We start from the raw sequence: 17105 nt of genomic DNA, 5'->3' as shown, positions 1-17105 counted from the left end.
CAGGCACCCCAGAAGTAGTTTTTTTTTTTTTTTTTTAAGTTTTCATATTTAAAAAGTTTCCCCTTGCATGAGAGTCATAAAGGATCTTTGACATGATTCTCATGATTTTTTTAGATTAGGTTATTTAGAAATTATCATGATTTGGATTATGGGTAGTTTTTGAAATTTGAGTTCCCAAAGTTGAGATGAATTGTAAATCAATGTAATATGGATAGATGAATTCAGATTAACTTAAGTATCAAAGGCAGCTTATCAATGAATATCAACCAATGCTGTGAAAGAAACATTTCAAAAATTGTTTTTTCTGGTATGTGGATCAGTTGTCCTCTTTTTTTTTTTTGACATTTTAATTTAAATATTTATTATTTAGTGATTTAATTTATTGCCATATTTTAATATAAGTATGTACATACACATTTTTATATGCGCTCAACTCAACACAAAGCACATGGATTACCTTGTAGTGTTACTACCACTGTTTTAATACCTAGCATTACGGTACCCAAAGAACAAGAATAATATGTGTCAGGGATGGGAATACAGATTTAGGATTACTGAAACTGTAAATTTAAAGTTTTTCATCTTTTTAAATAAAAGTGGAGGAATTTGCCAAGTGTATGAGAGTATGATGGAAATGGGGGAAAAAGAAGTGGCAGATACACTATTTCTGCAGTGAAGCTCTTACCTCAGAGCTCTTCCATCACTTGTTACCTTGTTGGCTCTATACCAGTTCTTAGTAGAGCACATGTTTCAGATGAATAAAAGGCTCCAGAAAGACACTAGGGATTGTCCCAAGTTATGTCAAATATGTTGTTCTGCAACTGAACTAAAAAATACATCTGAAAATGACACAGGTGTCAATAAATGCCCTATTCATTTCCAAATCCAAAGCATGTTTTCATCTATATTTAGAATGTAAATAATAGGTTACCTGAATAGTTATACAAATTCTTCCTCCCCAGTGGCAGTATTCTGTTTAGTCCCACAGAGGATAAATTTGATGATGGGAACTGTCAATTCAGTCAAATGGAGGTTGCAATTTTTTAAGAGTGAAGAAAAATGATGACTAAATTTAAGGGATAATTATGACATTTTAACTACTATTTTTTTTAAAGATTTTATTTATTTATTTGACAGACAGAGATCACAAGTAGGCAGAGAGGCAGGCAGAGAAAGAGGAGGAAGCAGGCTCCCTTCCGAGCAGAGAGCCTGATTCGGGGCTTGATCCCAGGACCCTGGGATCATGACCCAAGCCGAAAGCAGAGGCTTTTAACCCCTTGAGCCACTCAGGTGCCCCTTAACTACTAATTTTTAATCTACTTTCCAATGAAGCAAATTTCAGAAAGCACTTTGTATATTAAAGGGGGTGATTTATTTTTTAAAGTCTTCTTAAGAGTTAAATAAGATAAAATATTCTGAGATTTAATAAGACTTCTGTGAAAATTGTTGTGAAGTCTGCTACCATATTATTTTACAAAGACAATAGTGTCTAATTTAGGTCTCTGATATATTGCAAGAATTGTAAGGAAACAGAGATGCTTAAATTAACAGCTTTGCACTTTTGGTGGTTAAAACTAAAGGATGCATTAAAGACTTAACTGGCCTTCTAATTTAAGATTTATAAAAATAGCATCAGTGAAAGTGCAATATATAATTATACTTTTCCCAACATGTTTACTTCTTTTTTCTCATTGTCTTGCTTTTGAAAACAAATCTGGGCACCAAATATTAAAGTTTTCAATTGTTATGCTAGCATTTTTAAAACATCCAACATAACAAAAATAATTGTTTTAACATCTGGTTTCTTTTTCAGCGAAATCCCAAGTTTCCTAGATCATATGTAAAATATTACAAGCATGGAGGTAATTCAAGTTCACTACTAGTTATTTTGAATTTGTATTCTCTTTTAAATACCCTACTCTTTAATAACCATACTTTTAAAATCACATCTTAATTTGAATATTAGGAAGTGATACATGTTTTTCCTCTTGAAATTTTATCCATCCATTAAAGCACATTTCAAGGGCACTTGGGTGGCTCAGTCAGTTTAGCGTCCGACTGTTGATTTCGGCTCAGGTCATGATTTCAGGCTTGTGAGATGGAACCCTGAATCTGGCTTGCAACAGGCATGGAGCTTGCTTAAGATTCTCTCCATCTGCCCCTCCTCACCGGTGCTCTCTCTCTCTCTCTCTCCCCCCCTCTAAAAAACAAAACAAAACACATTTCAAGTCCCACTTCCTTATTCAAGTGTACTGTTTTTTTCTGGCCTACACTGATATTTCTTGTCCTGAATTCCCATATCATGCTTCCTTCTCATGTAGTCTCCACTTTTGTATGGCAGTAAGCCAACTATGCTTTAAGATCTTTGATGAGAACCTTACTCTTCTACATCCCTTCAACACTGTCATAAATAGAGCAGCTTTTCCAAAGATATTTGATTATCTCAGTTGGCTTTGAGGAATGAAACTATCTCTTGGAACCTGAGTGATTGGTAAGAACTATATGATCTTCAAAGTACATACCAGGAAATAATATGCAGTAATTAGAGCCACTTCACTGTGTTTCACAACCAAACCTGTATGAACAATTTCTAAGAGTATTTACTGGGGAAAGTCATAACTTGATGAGCCTTGGGGTAGTTGGTGCCTGGTATTATTATAACTGAGGCATCATGTTCGTCTGGAGGCCCTCATGGATCTCTTTATTTCTACTCTTAGCGATTGCACAATAGTCAGAAACGTATCTCAAACCTTTAATATGAGATATTTCTCAGTGTGAGAACTGAGAGGTAATTCTAATATAGTACTTTCTGTATCAAAGATGATTATAACAGCCAAAAAATGTCAATAGGGAAATATTTATATATAGACCAAATGTACCTAAAAGAATCAAAAGGAAATGGAAATTTAGAGCAAAAAATTTGAGGGGAAAGAGATACTTAGCACCATCTTCCTTAGATTAAAAAAAAAAGAATTAAAAAGAAGATTTAGATATAGAAATATGTGGGAATCTACAAATTACCAATAATATTCCATAATAACTACCCTTTTTAGCTTTGACTGTTAAAACACTATTAAAATCATTTGGAGAAATATCTTTGCTTCACCAAATATTTTGTTATATTCAGCTGAATTTGTTTTAATTTTACAGATACCATTTTGATACATTTATATACAAAGAACAAGGCAAAGTTTTATTTTTAAATTTCACATCACAAAATTTCCTCTGTAGGTTTTGTTTAGTTACTAATCACTTTTGAAAAGGAGCAGCAAAATCATATTAGTGGAGCAATCTGATAATGGAGTTTAAAGTTTCCTTCATTCTAGAATAGCATTCCTTTTCTCAGGTTTATCATATCTAGCTCTATAGCACATAGAGAGTCTCTTCTTTGCTCCTTGCTAAGTATTTTCATCTGGGATTCTTGCCCTATTTATTTGTTGTAAAATCTTAGAAATATTTATCTTATGGAATTCCATCATTTTCCCTGATAGCACAGTTCTTATACTTGACAGATAAACTATTGACTTAAGAAACATTTTGTTTTTCCAGAGAATATAAAACTCATAAAACAATCAGAAAATTTCACTTTAAGGAATTCTACACAAATGTAATGTCTTCCATTCTGTGCAAACACATATGGAGTTTGGTTTCTATAGTTACTTGTTGTTAGTCCTGTGCTCTTTGGTTCTGTGCAGAGCTGAACAAGAGATCAACAAGCCTATAGTTGTCATTATAATGAGGCAGAAACTGAAATAGTTCCTTTCGTTGATGGCCATATAGCAGTTTAGAGGACATACTATTTTAAGGTAATGATTACTAACAATGAAAATACAGAAAGGGAAATTAGAGAATCGATTCCATTTACTATAGCACCAAGAACCATAAGATACCTGGGAATAAACCTAACCAAAGAGGTAAAGGATCTGTACTCGAGGAACTACAGAACACTCATGAAAGAAATTGAAGAAGACACAAATAGATGGAAGACCATTCCATGCTTTTGGATCGGAAGAATAAGCATTGTTAAAATGTCTATACTGCCTAGAGTAATATATACTTTTAATGCCATTCCGATCAAAATTCCACCGGTATTCTTCAAAGAGCTGGAGCAAATAATCCAGAAATCTGTATGGAATCAGAAGAGACCCCGAATCGCTAAGGAAATGTTGAAAACAAAAGTAAAACATTACCTGACTTCAAGCTTTATTACACGTTACCTGATTTCAAGCTTTATTACAAAGCTGTGATCACCAAGACAGCATGATACTGGCATAAAAACAGACACATAGACCTGTGGAGCAGAGTAGAGAGTCCAGATATGGACCCTCAACTCTATGGTCAATTAATCTTTGACAAAACAGGAAAAAATATACAGTGGAAAAAAGACAAGTCTCTTCAATAAATGGTGCTGGGAAAACTGGACAGCTATAAGTAGAAGAATGAAACTCGACCATTCTCTTACACCATACACAAAGATAAACTCAAAATGGATAAAAGACCTCAACGTGAGACAGGAATACATCAGAATCCTAGAGGAGAACATAGGCAGTAATCGATATCAGCCACAACAACTTCTTTCAAGATATGTCTCCAAAGGCAAAGGAAACAAAAGCGAAAATGAACTTTTGGGACTTCATCAAAATCAAAAGCTTCTGCACAGCAAAGGAAACAGTCAAGAAAACAAAGAGGCAACCCACGGAATGGGAGAAGATATTTGCAAATGACAGTACAGACAAAAGGTTGATATCCAGGATCTATAATGAACTCCTCAAACTCAACACACACAAAACAGGCAAACATATCAAAAAATGGGCAGAAGATATGAACAGACACTTCTCCAATGAAGACATACAAATGGCTATCAGACACATGAAAAAATGTTCATCATCACTAGCCATCAGGGAGATTCAAATTAAAACTACATTGAGATATCACCTTACACCAGGTAGAATGGCCAAAATTAACAAAACAGGAAACAACATGTGTTGGAGAGGTTGTGGAGAAAGGGGAACCCTCTTACACTGTTGGTGGGAATGCAAGTTGGTGCAGCCTCTTTGGAGAACAGTGTGGAGATTCCTCAAGAAATTAAAAATAGAACTTCCCTATGACCCTGAAAATGCACTCCTGGGTATTTACCCCAAGGATACAGATGTCATGAAAAGAAGGGCCATCTGTACTCCAATGTTTATAGAAGCAATGGCCAAGGTCGCCAAACTATGGAAAGAACCAAGATGCCCTTCAACGGAGGAATGGATAAGGAAGATGTGGTCCATATACACTATGGAGTATTATGCCTCCATCAGAAAGGATGAATACCCAACTTTTGTAGCAACATGGACGGGACTGGAAGAGATTATGCTGAGTGAAATAAGTCAAGCAGAGAGAGTTGATTATCATATGGTTTCACTTATTTGTGGAGCATAACAAATATCATGGAGGCCAAGGGGTGTTAGAGAGGAGAAGGGAGTTGGGGTATATTGGAAGGGGAGGTGAATCATGAGAGACTGTGGACTCTGAAAAACAATCTGAGGGGTTTGAAGTGGTGGGGGGGTGGGAGGTTGGGGTACAAGGTGGTGGGTACTATAGAGGGCACGGATTGCATGGAGCACTGGGTGTGGTGGAAAAATAATGAATACTGTTTTTCTTAAATAAATTGAAAAAATTAAAAAAAAATATCAGGGGGGCTTTTTCCTGCTTAACACTAACTGCTTATTTGGTAATGTCATAGGAACAAAAATGAAAAGAAAGACTGAAAAACATAACTATATTGATTTTCTGTTTGTTCAAGGTGTATAACTAAAAGAATGTATTCTTAAAATTGAGGTTTTCAAAAAGCATGGAATACTTTAATTTTAGAGCTTATGTGTCTGCATGCATGTGCGTGTATATTAAAAAATTATTTAGGTTTACAAATATGTATTTTGACCTAAGGTATTTTCAACAAATAAAAACAAAATTGAACCTCTTTGGAAGAAAAAGCTGTTCTCAGAATTCTATAATTAGGAGTAGCTCGATCCATTTTTTTTCCCTCTGATCCATTTTATTCATGGAAATTACTTAATTTTTTGGTGAAACAGTACTATAATACAGATTTGGAATGGTGTTCCAAAAAATCAAGCTATCCCTTGAAAGTTATGTTTTAGTTGTATGTATGTTTTGTGTATAAAATTAAAATAGTTTGATACATCTTTAGTTTAATTTGACATCTGAATAGTAATCATGATGTGGTTATCACCTTCAAATTACCTATGAAAATGCTGAAGTTATACAGAAAAAGAGCTGAGGGAATTGATGGTGGAAGTCTTTGATAATGAACTATTGATAGGTAACCTACATATGATACACTTCAAGAAATCCAGCAGCAATACTTACCACCCAATGGAGAGTAGAAACATATTGTATTCTTTCATTATTATCTTCTGACTTTAGAGACAGGATCTGTGTCAAGCAAAAAAAAAAAAAAAAAAAAAAAAAAAACAAAAAAACAAAAAACCAAAAACCAAAAGACTATGCTGCTAAATTTTTACATGGCACAAAAAGTAAAGAAGGTCTGCTCTATGGAGAATATTTGTTGAAAATTGCTGATAGAAGTGAGATTTCTGTATATAAACCTGCTCTTCAACCCTCAGTCCTATTTAGGATTTAGCCAACATGCAAGCCTTAAGCATTGCCAAAGCAAACCAACACTAAATCTCTTGGTAAGCACTAACTCTAGGTAACTCTTATCAAGCTTAATAATGAGAAGAGTAAAAACAATGTAGAACAAAGGAAAGAAAATACCAAAATGACGATTCAGAAAAAGACAATGTCTTTGATATGGAAAACCATCAGGATTGAATAGGGTCAGATAAAAAGGGAGAAGCTAAAGAAGTAGCCGAAGAAACAAAATATCTAGTATCTGAATTAACTTTCATCCAAAAAATTAAAGAACAGGATTTCCAAAGAATAGATCTATTTAATGATCTAGAAGATAGACTGTAGATACTTTCCTACATAGCAGGGGTGAGGAAAATAAAAAGGAATGACAGAGAATAGAATCACAGCTATTTCAGCAGGAGAAGAAAACAATAATAATTAGACTGTTACTGAAGACATTAAATTATTGTTGGAGAAGTATTTCTTCAGAAAAAAAAAATTATACTCAGAATGAAGTAGGCTTCTGGAAAAACTTTATCACCTACTTCAGATAAACTTAAAAAACCAAAAGCAAACAAACAAAAAAACAAACCTCGGGCACCTGGGTGGCTCAGTCAGTTAAGTGCTGGTTAAGTGTTTGCCTTTAGCTGAGGTCAGGATCTCAGGGTCCTGGAATGCAGCCAGGCATTGGGCTCCATGCTCAATGGGGAACTTCCTCCTCCCTCTCCTTCTGCCTGCTGCTCTCAGTCTCTGTCAAATAAATAAATAAAATCTTAAAAAAGAAAAAAAAAAAAACTACTGCAGCTGCTCTATTAAAAAAAAAAAAAAGTAACCTCTACTTCAGAAAAAAAAGTCAACTGTACACAAGGGGAAAAAAATCTAAAAGAACACTTATAAAAAGGAGAAAAAAGAAACAGACTGACTATATAGCTGTAGTTTAATCCCCAAACTGTAACACTAAATAATCAGAAGTCAGGGGAGAATGTTTATGGAAACTTGAGATGATTTTTATCCAGATAAATTTCCTTAGAAATAGAATAAGTATTCAAATACACAAGAGATTCATTTACAGGTTACTTTGAAAGGTGTTTAAAAGATTTCAGTATGCATTTCAGTAATATTTCAACAAATTATGAAATAATTCCAATTCAGACTTCCGTAATTAGAGAATTCAGGTATAGAGATGTGACAATTATTAGAAATTAAGTCTGTATCATTGTTCAAGAGAATATATGAAGTATAAAACTAATTGCAATGACCTTGGTGTAAATTATATTACATTAGAAAATGTTGTAATGTAGGAATGAGCAGGGGAAAATTAGAGTGTTAAATTCCTTAACATCAAAAAGAGTTGGCACTTTTATTTTGATTCTGATACTCTTTAGTGTTTTAGATTTTTAATCTCTAGGTTTGTTAATAAAGTTAAATTTATTAGAACTTTCTACAGTAAGGGATAATATCACAAAGACTTACTACTATTTCAACGTGGAAATCTAAGGTGGGAGATTATTATAGACTTTGAATGTAGGATCAAATGACTTAATGCAGAGTTTTCACAGTGGGAATCTGATGGAGATAGGGCTAAATTCACAATATCAGAGTTTAGGAGTGGACACAATAAAGCAGGGGTCTTGAACTGAGTCTTGACAGAGAAGCAAAATGTTTGTCCAGATGACCAGATTATGTCTCTGATAAATTGATCATGGGCATTTCCTAAAGTTATATAGTGGTTTATAGCCTTATCTTTCAAGGACCAACTTTTTTGGGAACAAATGATTAAATCATGTGACATAGTTTGTCTTTAGGCTTATGGTTAAAAAAGTAAGCAGCCATAAAATTAATACCACTGTGATGTGGAATATATAATTAAAATAGAATAATATGTATGTATATCAAAACATATATATGTTAAAGTATTAAAATACACTTAGAAATTTAAATGCTTAAACTGTTTACAAGACTCTCAGCTTTAGTAAAGGTAATAAAATAAAATTCCAGTATATACTGTTTACAGTATACATATACAGTATACAGTATACATTTTTGCTAATAAGCAAAAAAAAAAAATGGAAATGCAAATAAAAAAATCAGTGTTCATTTAAGGCTAAATTTTCATCAAATTTAAAATTCTGGAAGGGAAAAGAAAGAAATTTTAAATAGAAAGTAAACATAGGCCTTAATGATAAGATGACATGCTTTAATAGTAAATAGCAGAGAAAAACAATATATACAGAAATAACTTGTAGGAATCTGAAGAAAAATAATCAAGAAGACAGTTTTAATATTACAAATTTGAGCCTTTATCAGAAAAAGCAGACATAAATTTATAAGTAGGTTTATAGATAATTATGAATTACCTATTAAAAAGTTTACTTAAGGGGCGCCTGGGTGGCTCAGTGGGTTAAGCCGCTGCCTTCGGCTCAGGTCATGATCTCAGGGTGCTGGAATTGAGTCCCGCATTGGGCTCTCTGCTCAGCAGGGAGCCTGCTTCCTCCTCTCTCTCTCTCTCTCTGCCTGCCTCTCTGCCTACTTGTGATCTTTCTTTGTCAAATAAAAAATTAAAAAAAAATCTAAAAAAAAAAGTTTATTTAAATCTATTAAAAGTTTAATTATTGTGGAAACAGAGAAAGTTGAGTATCCATTTAATAAGATCTCAAGTAAACCCTATAGATACAAAAAGTCAAATTATACCAGAAATGTTACCTGATTTGTGTGTTGGACGGATAGAAATTATTGTTGGAGATTTAAGCATTATTGATAACAAGGGCAACAAATTACAACAATTCTTAAGTTAAAACCAATACAAAACTCTCCCAAATAATTTTGGAGTGGAAGTAGAAATTAAAACAACTTAAAAACTATTAAATACAATGAGAACACTATGTACCAAAACTTACATGATACGCCAAGGCTATACTTAGAAGAAAGGCAATAACTTTAAAAGCTTTCATTAGAAAGTAAGGAAGAAGGTAAAGTAGCTAAGGAATAGTTCAAGGAGTTAGCCAAAAGTAAATAAAAAATAAAACTAGGGAAAGCTAGAGAATTATACAAAAGGAAATTATGAAAATAAAGTAGATGAATGGAAAGATAATTCTTATAAATTTTTTTCCAGGGGCCATTATATGTTAACTATTTTCCCAAGTACATATCATGGATAATGTAAATTAATCTTCACAACTGTCCTGTGGGGCAGTTATTACAATTTTATAGATTATTATATTATTATTATATCATTTTATAGATGAGAAACCAAAACCTTAAGAGAAATTAAATTTTTTGTGGTATAATAGTACATAGTTTATAGGTGGTGAAGTTGTAATTTGATCACTTTTATCTCTAATTCCACAAACTTGGCATTATCAGCAATACGAATTTATGATCTTATTGTTCAGAAGTTCAGAAATTTAAGCTGGGTCCCATTGGGCTAGCATCAAGATGAGCTGTGTTTCTTCTGGAGGATTTCAGGGACAATTCATTTTCTTGTCTTACCAGCTTCTAGAGGCTGCTCACACCTTGGCACTTTGCCTCCTTCCATCTCCAGAGCCAGCAGTACCTGGCTGAGTCTCAAACAGCGTTACTCTGATAGGGTTCTGCCTCCCTTCCTTATAACGACCCTTCTGATTACATTTAGCCCACCCAAATAATCTAGTATGATATTCCTATTCTTTTTTTTTTTTTTTTTATTTATTTATTTGACAGAGAGAAATCACAAGTAGATGGAGAGGTAGGCAGAGAGAGACAGAGGGAAGCAGGCCCCTGCCGAGCAGAGAGCCCGATGCGGGACTCGATCCCAGGACCCTGAGATCATGACCTGAGCCGAAGGCAGCGGCTTAACCCACTGAGCCACCCAGGCGCCCCTGATATTCCTATTCTGAAGTCAATGAGAAAAAAATAAAGTCAATGAGTTTTATCTGCAACCTTAATTTCCTCTTGGTCATATTACATAATATATTCACAGGTTCTATAGATTAGTGTGTGAACATCTTTGAGAAGTATACCACAATAAGTATACTTAAAATGTTGCTCTTCCAAGTACACTTGACTCTTATACATAGAGGTTTGGATCATATGGGTCCACTTACATGTCGATTTTTTTTTTTAAAGATTTTAATTATTTGACAGCGAGAGAACACGGCAGGGGGAGCAACAGAGATAGAGGGAGAAGGAGGCTCCCTGATGAGTAGGGACATGATGTGGGGCTTGATCCCACTGAAGGTAGTTGCTTAACTGACTGAGCCACTTAGGTGCCCCTACATGTTGATTTTTTTTTTAAAATAGTATAACACTATAAATGTATTTTCTCTTTCTTAGGAGTTTTTAAATATTTTTTCTGTATCTTTATTGTGAGAATATAGTATATGATACATACAGCCTACAAAATCTATGTTACTTGCCTATATGCTATTGGTAGGGTTTCTGGTCAACAGTAGGTTATTAGCAGTTAATTATGAGGGAATAAAAAGTTATATGTGGATTTCTAACTACACAGGGAGGTTGGTGCCCTTAACCTTCATGTTTTTCAAGAGCCAGCTGTACTGCCTCTTTGAATATCAAATCCACAGTTCTGATAAGAAGAACATAGAAATTAGGAATGACAATATCTTAATATATAAAAATGAGTTTTTGTTATATAAGCAAGTTGCTCAGCAGAAGGCACTCTAACTTGTTTAAGTAAAGAGGCATTTGGTAGGGGATGTATCTTGCTCACAACAATACAACCAAACACTGAATGGGCCCAAAGGAATACTTTATCTCTTTGGTGTAGAAGCTGTCTGATGCCACTGCTGGCTCCAGACCATGCTACTCTGCTTTTTACTCTAGTATATTAGCCTGTTTGGGCTTCTATTACATAATAACACTGACTGGATGGATTAAATAACATAAATTGATTTCTCACATTTCTGGAGGCTGGAGAATGCTAACGTGTCAGTGTGGTCATGTTCTGGTGTCAGCATGGTTGAGTTTTGGTGAGAATTTCTTCCTTGCTTGCCAAAAGAAACCTCCCTCTTGTGTGTTCAGGGTGTTCAAATGACCAACTTTCCTTTTTGCTGGAGTGTGCATTAGCAAACTTTCTGTTAAAAATTCTTGTAAAAATATGAATCCTGCTAGATTAGGGTTTTAGAATTATGACCTCATTTAACCTTAATTGTTTTCCTTAGGGGCCCTGTCTCTAAATACAGCCATACTGGGGGGTTGTGTCATGGCTTCAACATATGAATTTTGGGGGAAGGAGTCAGTCCATAATGTCTAGTAAAATGGGATTTCCATGTCTGACCTGGATTATCATGCAACTAAGTTCTAAACACAAGAATCCTATGGAAGGGCAACTGGGTGGTTCAGTAGGTTAAGCCTCTGCCCTCGGCTCAGGTCATGATCTCAGGGTCCTGGGATCAAGTCCCGCATCGGGCTCTCTGCTTGGCAGGGAGCCTGCTTTCTCCTCTCTCTCTCTCTGCCTGCCTATCTGCCTACTTGTGATCTCTCTCTGTCAAATAAATAAATAAAATCTTAAAAAAAAAAATCCTATGGAAGCTTTCAGTGGCAGAGCTGAAATCTAGTTTAACACCATAGAGACACACATGTGAAGAAATGTAGAGGTTCTGCTTATTTGTTTTTTGGAAGGTGTGATTAATTTGTGGGGAACTATCAACTGTGGGTGGGAAAGATGTTCAAACTATTTTAGACAGTCACAGAAGAGAAAAAGTCTTTAATAGTAAATACAGAAGAACTCTGAAAATAAATGTATTCTATAAAAATCTTACTAGTTTCAGGGTTTTTTTGTGTGTGAAATAGATGAATCATCAGGAAATTAACAAAGCTAACACTTGATCTTAGCCAAAAGGCCAAGAAGCAATGGGAAATTAACAAAGCTAACAAAGTCAATATGGAAACCCAAGAGTGTTGAAGTAGATGAGAATGTTGCTTTATCACCTGAAAGAGTGATTTGGATTATTTTACGAGTTACTTTTTCCAAATCCTCAAGGAATGGTTAATTTTCAGCTTATTTAAGTGTTTCTGGAACATAGAGAAAGAAGAAAAGCTACCCTGTAATGCTGATAATAGAACCTAACAAAGAGAATATAGAGAAAAAATATTGATCTCAATTATGGATATAGACACAAAAATAGCATGTAAATTATCAGTAAATGACATCCAGCTGTATTTAAATGATCTGACTAGTGGGGTTCATATTATGAATGTAAGAATGAATCAATACTAGGAAATCTATTGATCAGATTCTTCCTATTAACAGATCTAAATGGAAATATATTTAACTATCTCCATGTATAATTTGATTGAATGTAATTACCATTTCTGGCTCAAAGTAAAATACTAGAATTTCTCCTTGACTCAATAAAACTGTATACAATATGTATATATATATATCTTATACTTAAAACCATGCATCATGCTTCATGCATAATGTTAATCTGTTTAAATGGCTTGTTCATTTATCACAAATTAAAAGTTATGTGTTTTAAAACAAAGCCAGTCTTTTCATTACTTACAGGCTAATTATCTGTGTATCTTTGGGAAACAGAATTTGGAAAACTGAAAGAAGACATGTAGTCTATACAGTGATGAGTATGTCTTTGAGGTCTGATATTCAGCTCAGCTGTTTGCCACCTTGGACAGTTGTTTAACATTGTATAATAGATCAACCTCACTAAATCTTGTTTTGTGTAGGTTAAAATGGACATGGCATTTGTGCTGATTCTTTGTTTTGAAAGGGTTGAATGAAACTGCACACCTCAAACACTGCACATGAGGTTGGCACAGTGTGAATGTGGTGTTTTTTTATTGCTATTATTGTTGTTGTTTGGATGCATAGAGTAACAAATATAAAGCAGATATTAAAAAATCAGTAGATTTCTTGTATGCTGGTAATATCCAGTTTGAACTTAAAAAAGCAAATTCAACTTCTTTTGTTTATGAAAACATAAAAATACATTTATCATATCATCAGAAAAGTAATCCCATAAATTCTGTATTAACAAATGTAGGAAAATAAACTGAAATAACAATAATAACAAAAGATACCTTAATTGACTTGAAAGATTTAATTGACTAAAATGATGACTTATTTTTTTTACTATAAGCTTTTAGTTGATGTCCACCAATTTGTGGAGAATTGGGGGGACTGATTGACTTTGGTTGGTTGGTGCTAAGTACATTTGTACTGGCATCACCCCTAACAATTGTTGAAAAATTAAGAAACACAATTCTAGGACCTCCTCATAGTTCATTCCATTGATCCTCTAAGGCTAGGAGAATGTGAATACCTCCTCAAATACAAATCAGTTTCCTGTCGTTCAAATAAATAATAGACAAGTATATCAGAAGGAAGTCCAATACAAATCTCCATACCATTTACTCTGTCATTTTCCTTTAATTTTATATATGTTACTTATTAGATATTTTGTATATTTGAAATTTTGTATATTATAATTGATTCAGTAGTCTGAAGTGAACAAAAATGATGTTTAATCCATTCATCCATTCACTTACACAGTCACATAGCAAATATCTACTGAGTACCTATTCTTTGTCAGGCACTGTACTAGATGATTGGAATACATTAGTGAAAAAACGGGCTTTCTGTGTTCTATATTCTAGTGGTAATTTCCTTATATTGTAGGTGTATGATTCCTGGGAATTAGGTAGATTAGAAAAATTAATTATAGGGACGCCTGGGTGGCTCAGTGGGTTAAAAGCCTCTGCCTTCAGCTCGGGTCATGATCCCAGGGTCCTGGGATCAAGCCCCGCATCGGGCTCTTTGCTCAGCAGGGAGCCTGCTTCCTCCTCTCTCTCTGCCTGTCTCTCTGCCTACTTGTGATCTCTCTCTGTTAAATAAATAAAATCTTTAAAAAAAAAAAAGAAAAATTAATTATAGTGTATCTGGAAATCTCTCATCAGAAGAAATCAATATTACCTTTCCAGTATTATTTGTGTTTGGATATTTTAAATGGCTTCCTCATATGTCTTATCACATAGAGGTATCCCTGTACAACAGAAAATAATTTAAAAACAGTACATGACCTGTGTCAAATTTGTCCTAGCAAATTCAACCATAAATCTGTATCTCTAAGACCATTTTTATTATACTAATTATAGGATCTATACATTCTTTTTTATAGTATCCTTTGTTTTTTGACAATCTGTAAATTTTCTCTCTGTATGACAAATTGAATATTCAGTTCAATTTAACAAATATTTTGAATAGGTATGATTGTGTAATAGCTTATTTAGTGAAGAGATTGATTTAAAAACACTATTCTCAGGGACCTTACAGTTGACTGAGTCAAATTGTACAGAAATAATGAAATTTAACATAAATGAGGGAAGAAAACAAAACAAATAAGGGCATCATCATTAAGTTCAGTCTTGAAAAAAATGGGCGAATGTTAATGGGCTGATAGATTGAAGGAAGAAAGGAAAGTCCAGTGTGAAAGAACAGGATAAATTCTTACAGATAAAAAAATAAAAATATATTTGAGCTTTGAAAGTTTTTGAGAGGTTCAAAGTGGCTGGACAATAAGGTATGTGGAAACTGGCAAAAGAGGAGTCTGGAGATGTATAATTGTAAAGAGCCTTAAACACTAGGATAAGGAGTTTAAACTTTACCTTATAAATAGTGGAATAAGATAAAAAAAATTTTGAGGCCCAAATTATAACTTGTGCTTTATTTTAATAATGGGGGTTGATATTGTGGAATTAACTTGGAAAAAGTTCTCCTCTTGCTCATGCTTGTGCATGCACCCTCTTTCCTTTCTCCGGAATAAATAAATAAAATCTTTAAAAAAAAAGAAGCTAGTTCAAGAAGGAAAAGATGGGAAAAGATTATTGACATTCAGTACCAAAGAAAATGTTGGATTTCTTTTGCTCCTTTCACTCAAAGACTGAATCAATAGAAAGACATATTGTGAGGGATCAATAAACATGTCACTAAGATCATGTCCAATTATGCTAGTGTACCGTGCATAAGTAATCAGTGGTCTGTGTTCTCCAAGGCAAGTACCCAAAGACTTAATTAACCTCTCAAAAAAGCAAATTTTAAATTTATGTGTTTCAAACTTTAATTCATGCAAATCTAATGCACTTTAGTCTTAAAATGTACATTCTGATATAGTAGATATGGAGAGGGACTCAGTGTTCTGTATTTCTAGCAAGTTCCAGGTAATAATGAAGCCATTAGTCTATGAAGCATACTGAGTAAGCAAGGCTCTAGGTTTACAGTGTGAACTTTGGAAGAGAGGAGATGACTTTGGTGATTTAAATTTCCCAGTGAATGTTTTAGAATCCATAGGGAAGAAAGCTTTTGGGGATTTTTGTATTAAATTACTGGACAGTTTTCATACCTAGTTTGATTTGATTCAGATTCTGAACACTGGCCATGTTGCTAGAAATGGCTGATCATGTTGCAGAATATGAAGTCACAGGTCTTTTTCAGTCTCAGTTACCTGAAAATTGAATCTTGAGTTGTGACGAATTCTTAATCTTAGCTCAGCACAGGATGGCCTTAGGTGCCACACATCTGTGGAAGCAGTAAGTACCTCCAGTTCTAATGTTGTGGTGAGATTTTTCAACAGCCCCTTCATTTTTTCTTTTTTGCTTTGAAGTTTCTTTGATCTCTCGGCTACCAGAAGAGAATGGGCAAACTTTCTAGCCTATCAGGAAAATATCTCTCAACCACCCCCACTGCAAATAAAAACAAAAAATAAACTTCAAATACAGAACCTTTTTTTTTTTCCTTTCTGGTTTTCTTTGCTGAATATTTGATAGTGGGTTCAGTCACAGACTTAGGAAGTAGCTAAAGGTTAACTTCTGTGACATCCCAGTCTTCAAACACCCCTCCTTTATCCATTTCTAGAAATCCATAATTTTAATTTTTTTCCTCTACTTGTTAACAGGCCATTTATTTGATCTTCTGTTCATATGAGGTATACATGATTAGCAGTTGAAGTATTACTTCTCTCTTGAAAAATTTATATAGTGGTTAATATAAACTAAGTTTTAACTGCTAAATTTCAGACATAAAATCAGGAACACTTAATTAATTTGGGGGGTACCTGGTTGGCTCAGTCAGTTAAGTGTCTGCCTTTGGCTCAGGTCATGATCTCAGGGTCCTGGGATGGAGACCTGCATTGGGCTCCCTGCTTAGTGGGGAACCTGCTTCCTCCTCTGTCTCTCCCTGCTGCTTGTGCTTGCTTGTGTTCTCTCTCAAATAAATAAATGAATATCTTTAAAAAAAAAGAATTAATTTGGTATATACAAGTCCATTTCTGTGGTTCTTAAATCATACATTTTTTTTTGAATAGGTCAGTAAAAGACTGTCAACCAAGACAGTAGCCTGAGAGACTTCTATACACTTGTATGACTTGATGAAGAAAGACATGGTGAGCACCTGGCTAATAATCAGAGGGTGGAAGTTGTTTCTGTTAATCCAGGAAAAAGAAATTTGGAGTCCTTAA

The sequence above is a fragment of the Mustela lutreola genome, chromosome 3 (genome assembly GCF_030435805.1).
Source record: "Mustela lutreola isolate mMusLut2 chromosome 3, mMusLut2.pri, whole genome shotgun sequence".
Lineage (NCBI taxonomy): Eukaryota > Metazoa > Chordata > Mammalia > Carnivora > Mustelidae > Mustela > Mustela lutreola.
This window is presented reverse-complemented; position numbering follows the sequence as displayed.